Source organism: Eutrema salsugineum, unplaced genomic scaffold (assembly GCF_000478725.1).
Source record: "Eutrema salsugineum unplaced genomic scaffold, Eutsalg1_0 scaffold_9, whole genome shotgun sequence".
NCBI lineage: Eukaryota > Viridiplantae > Streptophyta > Magnoliopsida > Brassicales > Brassicaceae > Eutrema > Eutrema salsugineum.
Genome location: NW_006256342.1, coordinates 10,778,414 through 10,787,599, shown reverse-complemented (window position 1 = coordinate 10,787,599; position 9,186 = coordinate 10,778,414).

Genomic DNA, 9,186 nt, shown 5'->3' with positions numbered 1-9,186 from the left:
ATGAGGGAGTTCGGCATGAAGACTTAAAATGGTGGGACTGATTTTGTGAGGGTCGACCCTTGGAAGAAGCTGTTGGAGTGTAATTTCGCGTCGATCATGTGTTCTGTCGGGTACAAGATTGAGCTGGTAGTTTAGTACCAGAGAGACGAGGCTTATGAATGGTGGGAAAGAGTGATCTCAAGCATGCCAAGGGGGGGGGTATGTGATGCAGTGGGATGATTTCACACATTAGTTCAACCAGAAATATTTTCCGCAGGAGGTTAAAGACCGACTTATGTCAGAATTTCTGAAGTTGGAGCAGGAAAATCGCACCGTGAGGAATCATGCACAGGAGTTCAACCGCTTGAAAAAATTTACTGGAAGAGACACGTCTGAGCGTCGTCTTGTTAAAAAATTCATGGAGGGATTACAGGTGGACATCCGTAACCGTTGTCAGCTGGTAGACTATGCATCAGTGATTGACCTTGTTGAGAATGTGGCACTGATGGAGAAAGGAATTGAGGACGAGACAAAGATGGTAAGAGGTACTCAGTCCAGAGTGACCAGATAAGTGGACACTCAGCGGTAGTTTCAGAATAACCGGGGTGCCATTCAGGGTGTATGGAGACTACCAGTTTGTGGCAGATGTGGGAGAGCTTACACTGGTTCTTGTAGTGGTGATAACAAGTGTGTTTTAGATGCGGTCAGATTGGCCACACAAAACCATCATGCCCCTACGCAAAGACTGTTTGTAGCCAGTGTGGACGACTAGGTCACTTGGCAAAGAATTGTAGAGTAAGAACTGTGGGACAGCAACATGGGAATCAGAACAGGGATCAGCTGGCACCACTACCAAAGCGACCAGCTTTAGCCCCAAAAGTATATGTTGCGGAAGTCGAGGACCCTGTCGGAGATGTGTATAAAGAGGACTACGAGTATGCAACTGTGGATGACGAGGATGCGGAACCGATCGCTGGTAAATCCTTTTGTTTAGCATTTGGAAGTGCTTAAATAAATTTTTAGAAATTCGCTGTGAGTCCTTCCTTGTGTCGAGTCGCTTAGATTTAGAAAATCATGTAGGATCGGTTTTGGTGGGAGGAATTGCAGCTAACACTTTTTCGGTACAGATGCTACATATGGATTTGCGAGCCCTAAATTAACAAAGTGTTAGGAATTCAAAGGCAAGTTTGTGAGAAAATCAAAAAAGTCGAAACCGCCGGACCGAAGGCCATCATATCTGAACGAACCTTCAAGTATGTTCCAGTGATAATAGAAGGTGTTGAACTACTTGCGGATTAGATTGAGATGCCACTCAACCAGTATGAGGTCATATTGGGAAAGACATGGCTAAAACATCATCGAGCTGTGTTGAATTATCAGAGAGCTAAAGTTAGCTTCACTCGGGCAGAAGGAAAGCTAGTTTACCAAGGAGTGAAAAACCAGAACGGAGTACCAATTATTTCGATGATTAAGGCAGAAGAGCTGATTAACAAAGATTGTGAGGAGTTTTTAGCAACAATCTCCGTGGATAAGGGAGAGGTAGAAATAACATTAGATGATATTCCCGTCGCAGCAGAGTATGTGGATGTATTTAAGGCACTACAAGGACCACCACCAACCCAAGGAGATGCTTTCACTATTGAACTAGAAACCGGGACTGCATCCATCTCAAAAGCCCCTTACCGGTTGGCACCCGCAGAGATAGCAGAGCTCAAAAGCAATTGGAAGATCTCATGGACAAGGGATTCATAAGACCTAATAGCTCGCCATGGGGAGCTCCTGTATTATTTGTCAAGAAAAAAGACAAGAGTTTTCGGCTATGCATCGACTATAGAGGGCTGAATAAGGTGACAATCAAGAATAAGCATCCTCTTCCACGAATCGATGAGCTGTTGGACCAGCTGCAAGGAGCGTTGTGGTTTTCTAAAATAGACTTGGCGTCCGGGTATCACCAGATCACAGTAGCTGACGAGGACATAAAGAAAACAGCTTTCTGGACGCGTTACAAGCACTATGAGTTTTGGTAATGCCTTTTGGACTAACTAACGAGCCCACAGCATTCATGAAGTTGATGAATAATGTATTCCGGGTATATTTGGACAAGTTTGTGATTGTATTGATTGACGATATTCTGATATATTCGACGGATCCAGAAACTCATGTTGAACACCTAAGAATCGTGTTGAGTAAGTTGCGAGAGAAAAAGTTGTATGCAAAAAGCTGAGAAAGTGCAGTTTTTGGCAGAGGAAGATCGGTTTCATAGGACATATCATGTCTGAAGCTAGAGTTGTTGTTGATCCCAAGAAAATTTCAGCGATTACCAATTGGTCGAGATCTAAGAGTGCCATTGAGATTGGAAGATGAGAACATTTCAAGAAAATGTAGATAAGAACCGGAAGTTGAAAATCTTAAGCCAAGATACCTTGGACCATATCAAATCATAGAAATGATTGGAAATGTGGCTTACCCCTGACCTACCCAAAGAATTAAAACCTCTCCACGATGTGTTCCATATATCTTTATTGCAAAAGGAACTTCTAGACCCAGAGCTAATTATTCCCCATCCGCCGGAGGGTTTGGAAAAGAATGTTTCAATTCGGGTCAAACTTTTGGAAATTTTAAACAAGAGAGAAGTTGTAAAAGAGAGCAGAAGGTACAAGAAGTCCTTGTACGCTGGGAGAAAGACAATATACAAGAGGAAACATGGGAGTCTGAACGAAAAATGGCAAAGGACTACCCCAAGCTCTTCAAGGACATGAGTGCAGTGCAGTGATGGAGCTGAATTCGGGGACGAATTCCTTTGTAATAGGGAAGAATTGTGACATCCTAAAATCAGCCCAAAATCCATCAAAGCCCAAGAGAAGAGAATAAAGAAAGTCCTAAGTGTGTGAGGGTATTTTTGTTATTTCTTCTCCACCTTAGACCTAAGGAGCTCGACCCCCTTCCTATATAAATGCATACAGTTCCTTCTGAGAGCCACACAGAGTTACCGCAGTGAAACTCGATAGTAACCTAAGCATCAGTTTATAGTTTGTCCGAATGAGGGTTTTGCTAAGTCGTTGCCAGCAACTCAGATCGAGCTAGCTAGGTGTCGATCTTTATACATCTGGAAAGATCTCGCTGCAGAGCATCCATAGCTGTTTGCAGATCATAAATCAGAGGTAAATTCTGTTTTTTATGTGAGCTGAAAGTTGGCGAAAAATCATTTGTTTCTGCTATTATGATTTTTCCAGTTTTGCAGAGCCACCTTGAATATGGTTTTGCCATCGATCCAGAAAGACCCAGATAGCGATCCACATACCAATCTGTAGATCTTGGATCCTACTTTCCAGATCAACTTTCATATCCAGTTTCTGAGGTATATTGTGAAAGTTATCGTTGTACCTTCTCGGCCAAGAAACAGCCTGGACTTGCGAATCTGAAACCCTAGTTTTTGTGTTATGTAGATCACAGGGCTTGGATACCAATTTCTATTCTTAAGACTCGACTTTGTGGTACTTTTAAGGTGAGGACTAGTTAGTAAATTCATTTGATGCATTAGCTGGTCTAGTGATAAGTGTTGTTTGGTATAGATATTGAATTTGAATGATAACTCATGATTACTAATTGATGATTGATGAATGATACTAGAGCTTAGAGAAAATGTTGAGTTCTCTGATTGATAGGTTGTTAGAACTTGTTATTGTACTGCTGTGAACATGATTGTTTACGGTTTTGTTTGACGGCCTACAACGAAGAACTGAATATTGTGAAGTTGTAGTGATCGAGAAAGGGCTGACGAACCATAGTTGAGGGTGGTGGCACCGGTAACTTGTCAAGCCCAGAACGGGTGGTGGCAGAGAATGAGTACCATTGACAGAGGTTCTTTGGAAATGTGTTATAGAATCTCTAGGTGATGCGATTCTAGATAGAAACCTCTTCCTAAACCAACACTCAAGCACTGGATTGGAATAGATAATCCTTGCAAACACAAGTGCTTCAAGGTGTGTGATGGTGATAAGACTCCAAAGGTTGCGGAAAGATTTTTGATGAATTTGGTTCGATTTTCCTCACTGGATATGACTCACCAGTCAAAGAGAACCGAGAGTTCTTGTAGGATATTACGCACCAACAAAAGTTTGATCTTAACTTGAAAAGAGATTTTTGATAAAAAACAAATAAGATGGTTTCTCAAATGAGATTACAAGGGAATATAAAGAAGTAGAAAGAGTTTCGGCCAAAGCAATAAACACATCTCAAAAATTACAAGTGCAAGCTGTCTAAGTTTGAATTCAAATGCTTACATACGCTCCTCTTCATGGCCGACTCCTTTGGGCTACACTTAGTGGACTTAAATGCTTAAGTGATCCAACTCTGCCTCATTAAAAACCCATCACTAGAAAACCCATTGGGACAAAACTAGTAATGGGGAAAAAGGGTATAAAGTTGGATCACAAGTCCACTAAGTATTTCGGACTTGGATCACAACAAGAGTGTTTGAATGATACTCTTTTTCCTTTGAACTTGGTTGATTAATGATGTTGCCAACAGCTTGCATTATACTTACCGTGCAGGTCGATTTGATAAGCATTGTCGCCAATTCTTCTCAAGACTTTGAAGGGACTATCGATTCTTGGCATGAGTTTAGACTTCCTCTCAGCTGAAAATCTTTCTTTCCTTAGATGAACCCATACTTGATCTCCTTCTTCAAAAATAATCTCTCGTCGGTTCTTATTTGCTTTTCAGACATACTACTTTGTTTTCTCCTCAATGTTTTCTCTAGCTTTCTGATGGATCTGTTTAATAACTTCAGCTATTTTCTTACCATTCATGTTTGTTCTTTCACATAAAGGCAAAGGGGTTAGATCCAATGGTGATATGAGATTGAAACCATAAACAATTTGAAAAGGAGAAAACTTATAAGAAGAATGCATGGAGTGATTATATGCAAACTCAACATGAGGCAAACAATCCTCCCAAGACTTAAGATTTTTCTTGACTAATGCACGCAGGAGTATAGACAAAGTTCTATTAAATACTTCAGTTTACCCATCAGTTTGTAGATGACAAGTAGTTGAAAACACAAGCTTCGTTCCTAGTCTAGACCACAATTTTTTTCCAAAAGAATCTTAGAACTTAGTGTCTCTATCTGAAACAATAGACTTAGGCATTCCATGCAAGCAAACAATCTCTTTAAAGAACAAACTAGCAATATGTAAAGCATCATCAGTTTTGTTGCAAGCAATGAAGTGTGACATCTTAGAGAATTTATCTACAACAACAAAGATAGAATCCTTTCCTGTTCTAGTCTTAGGCAATCTAAGAACAAAATTCATAGAACTAAGGATGCTCAGGAATAGGTAAAGGAGTGTACAAACCGTGTGGTTGGACCTTAGATTTTGCTTCTTTGCAAGTTACACATCTAGCACAAATTTTCTCAGCATATCTCTTTATATGGGGCCAATAGAAATGATCTTGCATGCCTTTTAGGGTTTTGGTGACACCAAAATGTCCATGAGTCCGCCACCATGAGTCCGCCACCATGAGCTTCCCTAACTAACAAATCTCGGATAGAACAGTTAGGAATACAAAGCCGGTTATCCAAGAAGAGAAATCCGTCTTGTCTAAAATAATGATCTTTAGCAAACTTTTCACAAGATTGATAAACTTCTTTGAAATCAGGGTCTGACGCATACATATATTTGAGTTGTTCAAAACCTAAGAGCTTTGCGTCAAGAATGGAAAGTAGAACATACCTGTGAGACAATGCATCGGCTACAACATTGTCTTTACCTTGTTTGTATTTGATAACATATGAAATGTCTCGATGAACTCTACCCACCTGACATGTCGTTTGTTAAGTTTCTGTTGCCCTTTGAGATGCTTGAGGGACTCGTGATCAGTATGAATAACAAACTCTTTGGGCCAACGATAATGTTGCCATGTTTGTAAAGCTCGGACCAATGCATAGAGTTCCTTGTCATAAGTGGGGCAATTCAAAGTAGCACCTCTGAGTTTCTCACTAAAGAAGGCTATTGGCTTCTTATCCTGCATCAAAACAGCACTAATTCCTATTCCAGAGGCATCACATTCGATTTCAAAACTTTTAAGGAAATCAGAAAAAACTAAGAGGGGAGCATTAGTTAGCTTATCCTTTGAAATGCTTCATCTTGTGCTTGTTCCCACTTGAACCCTATGTCTTTCTTGATGATCTCAGTGAGAGGAGCAGCCAGAGTGCTGAATATAAAACCCAGCTAGGCCGTGGAAACTCATAACTTCACCTACGGTTTTTGGACTTTACCATTATCTAATGGCTTTCACCTTTTCTTCATCTACTTTAATTCCACATGCACTCACAACAAAGCCTAGGAACACAAGACTATCGGTGCAGAATGTGCATTTCTTTAAATTTGCGAATAATTTTTCCTTTCTAAGCACATCTAAAACCGATTTTAAATGCATGATATGATCTTCTAGAATTTTACTATAAACCAGAATATCGTCAAAGTAGACTACTACAAACACACCTATGAATGCTCTAAGAATATGATTCATCAGTCTCATGAATGTACTTGGGGAATTTGTTAGTCCAAATGGCATTACTAACCATTCATATAAATCATGCTTCGTTTTAAATGCAGTTTTCCATTCATCCCCTTCTTTCATCCTAATCTGATGATAACCGCTTTTGAGATCTATCTTAGAGAAGATACTAGAACCATGCAATTCGTCAAGCATATCATCAAGTATAGTATGTCTGTACTTAACCGTGATGTTGTTAATTGCTCGGCAATCAATACAGATACGCCATCTTCCATATTTCTTTGGCACTAGAAGCACCGGCACGGCACAAGGGCTCATACTCTCTCGGATGTGACCCTTCTCCATGAGCTCATTAACCTGTCTTTGAAGTTCTTTGGTTTCTACAGGGTTAGTTCGATAAGTAGGACGGTTTGGTAATGAGGCTCCGGGCACAAAGTCTATTTGGTGCTCTATGCCTTGCACTGGTGGTAATTCCTTTGGTTGATTTTCTGGGAACACGTCCTTATAATCTTGCAAAAGTTCTGTCATCTCACTCGGTAGCACCGGTGTTAGATTAGTAATATTCGCAATACAATCTTTAAAACAAATAACAGAACCGATTGCGTAGTAGATAAAGCTCTCTTAACATCACCAGCCTTGAGAAAGAAGTTTGAGGATTTGGCCAATGATTTGTCCTTTTGTTTGAGCTGAACTTGGTCTTGGGAAACCTCTTGAGGCGTCAGAGGAACCAATGTAGTTTTCCTGCCTTTAAACACAAATGAATGCTTGTTGGTGAACCCATCGTGTATCACCTTTCTATCTGATTGCCATGCTCGGCCGAGAAGGTATGACCAGCCTCCATTGGTAAGACATCACATAGAATCTCATCCTCATACTTGCTGATAGTTAGAGGCACATTGACTTGGTTTTGCACCTTCAACTCGCCACTATCGTTGAGCCATTGCAACTTATAAGGCCTAGGATGTTTCTTTACATTTAAACCCAACTTCTTGACCATAGATTCACTCGTCACATTAGTGCAGCTTCCTCCGTCAATGATAAGAGAACAGACTTTTCCTTGGACCAGGCACAAAGTATGAAAAAAGTTATCTCTTTGCTCTTGCTCTTCACTCTTAGTTTGTAAGATTAAAGATATTCTAGCAACAAGCAAGCTCCCTTGGGCCGGAATCTCTTCATGTTCGGATAAAGACTCATGATCTGCTTTTTCATCCTCTGATTCGACCTCTCCATTGTCTAAGACCACCATGACCCTTCGGTTTGAACATTCTGTAGCATAATGACCAAGGCCCTGACATTTGAAACACTTAACATCTCGGAAACATGTTGTAGAAGCCTCTGTCTTAACCTTATTGTCTTGATGAGACACGTAAGGCTTAGTCTCAGGTTTAGTGCCCACAATTTGCTTTCCTTCCCTTTGATAACTTGGTTTGAAGGTTGGGACAGTCACTCCATGACTCGATCTTGTAGTACCCCTCCTCTTAAGCTGTTGTTCCACCAAAATGGCTTTATGCAATATTTCTTAAATATCCACGTAGTGTTTCATCTCGAGTCGGTCTTGAATCTCACAGTTTATTCCTCCTAAGAACCTTGACATGGTTGCTTCAAGATCTTCAGAGACATCAGCACGGATCAACAAGGTTCAAGCTCTTGATAATAATCTTCAACCCTGCGGTTGCCTTGAGTTAAACGTCTGAGTTTTTTGTGAAGTTCTCTATGATAATGACTTGGAACAAACCGTTTTCTCATGAGGGTTTTCATTTCTGTCCATGGTTCCACCGGGTACTCACCATTCCTCTTTCTGGAAGTAACAAGTTGATCCCACCAACTTAAAGCATAATCGGTGAATTCTGTGGCAGCAACTCTGACTTGGTTGATCTCAGTGTATTCTTGGCAATTGAATACTAACTCGATCTTCTTCTCCCATTATAGATATGCATCAGGATCGTTCTTTCCTTGGAAAGATGGGATTCGAAGTTTAAGACCTCCTAGATTATCCTGAAGTCGGTCAGCACCCACTCTGTCTCGCCTTGGCCTTCTTTGGTGATGATGAGATGAATGACTATAATAATCCTCTGTCGCGGCATCTCTTGGTGGCCTAAGCTGTTCCCTAGTTCTTTCAGGAGATCGGTCTATGTTATTCATTCTAAATATTCGGTTGGATTTGGCATCTGAATGTTGTTGCAGCTCTTGTCTAAACACTTCGAACTGAGCCGCCATTAACTCTGTCAGTTTTGCGGTCATAGCTTCCATTAATAGCTTGTTATCTCGCTGTTAGCTTGTTTCTTCTTCTGTCATGGCTTACCTGAAACCAAAATACCCAAACAAAATCAACAGTAACAAGTTTTCGATTGATCAAGCATAAAATATGACCCTTCGTGTACTCCAAGTAATCGAAAAGTCTAGATCTAATTTGAATCGACAATTTGGTCTAAAATGAACAGATCTAATGATACAAGTTGAAAAGTTAACTTGATCTAAGCAGATTGTGATGCAAAAAAGTTAACAGACTCTAAAGGACACAGATCTGATTGTGATTAACAAGGTAAAAGATCGAAACAACAAGTATAAGAAACAACCTGATGATTCGACGATCCAATGGTTGAATGTTTTCTCTGATACTACTTGATGTGATTCTAGATAGAATCATCTCCCTAGATCAACACTCAAGCACTGGATTGGAATAGA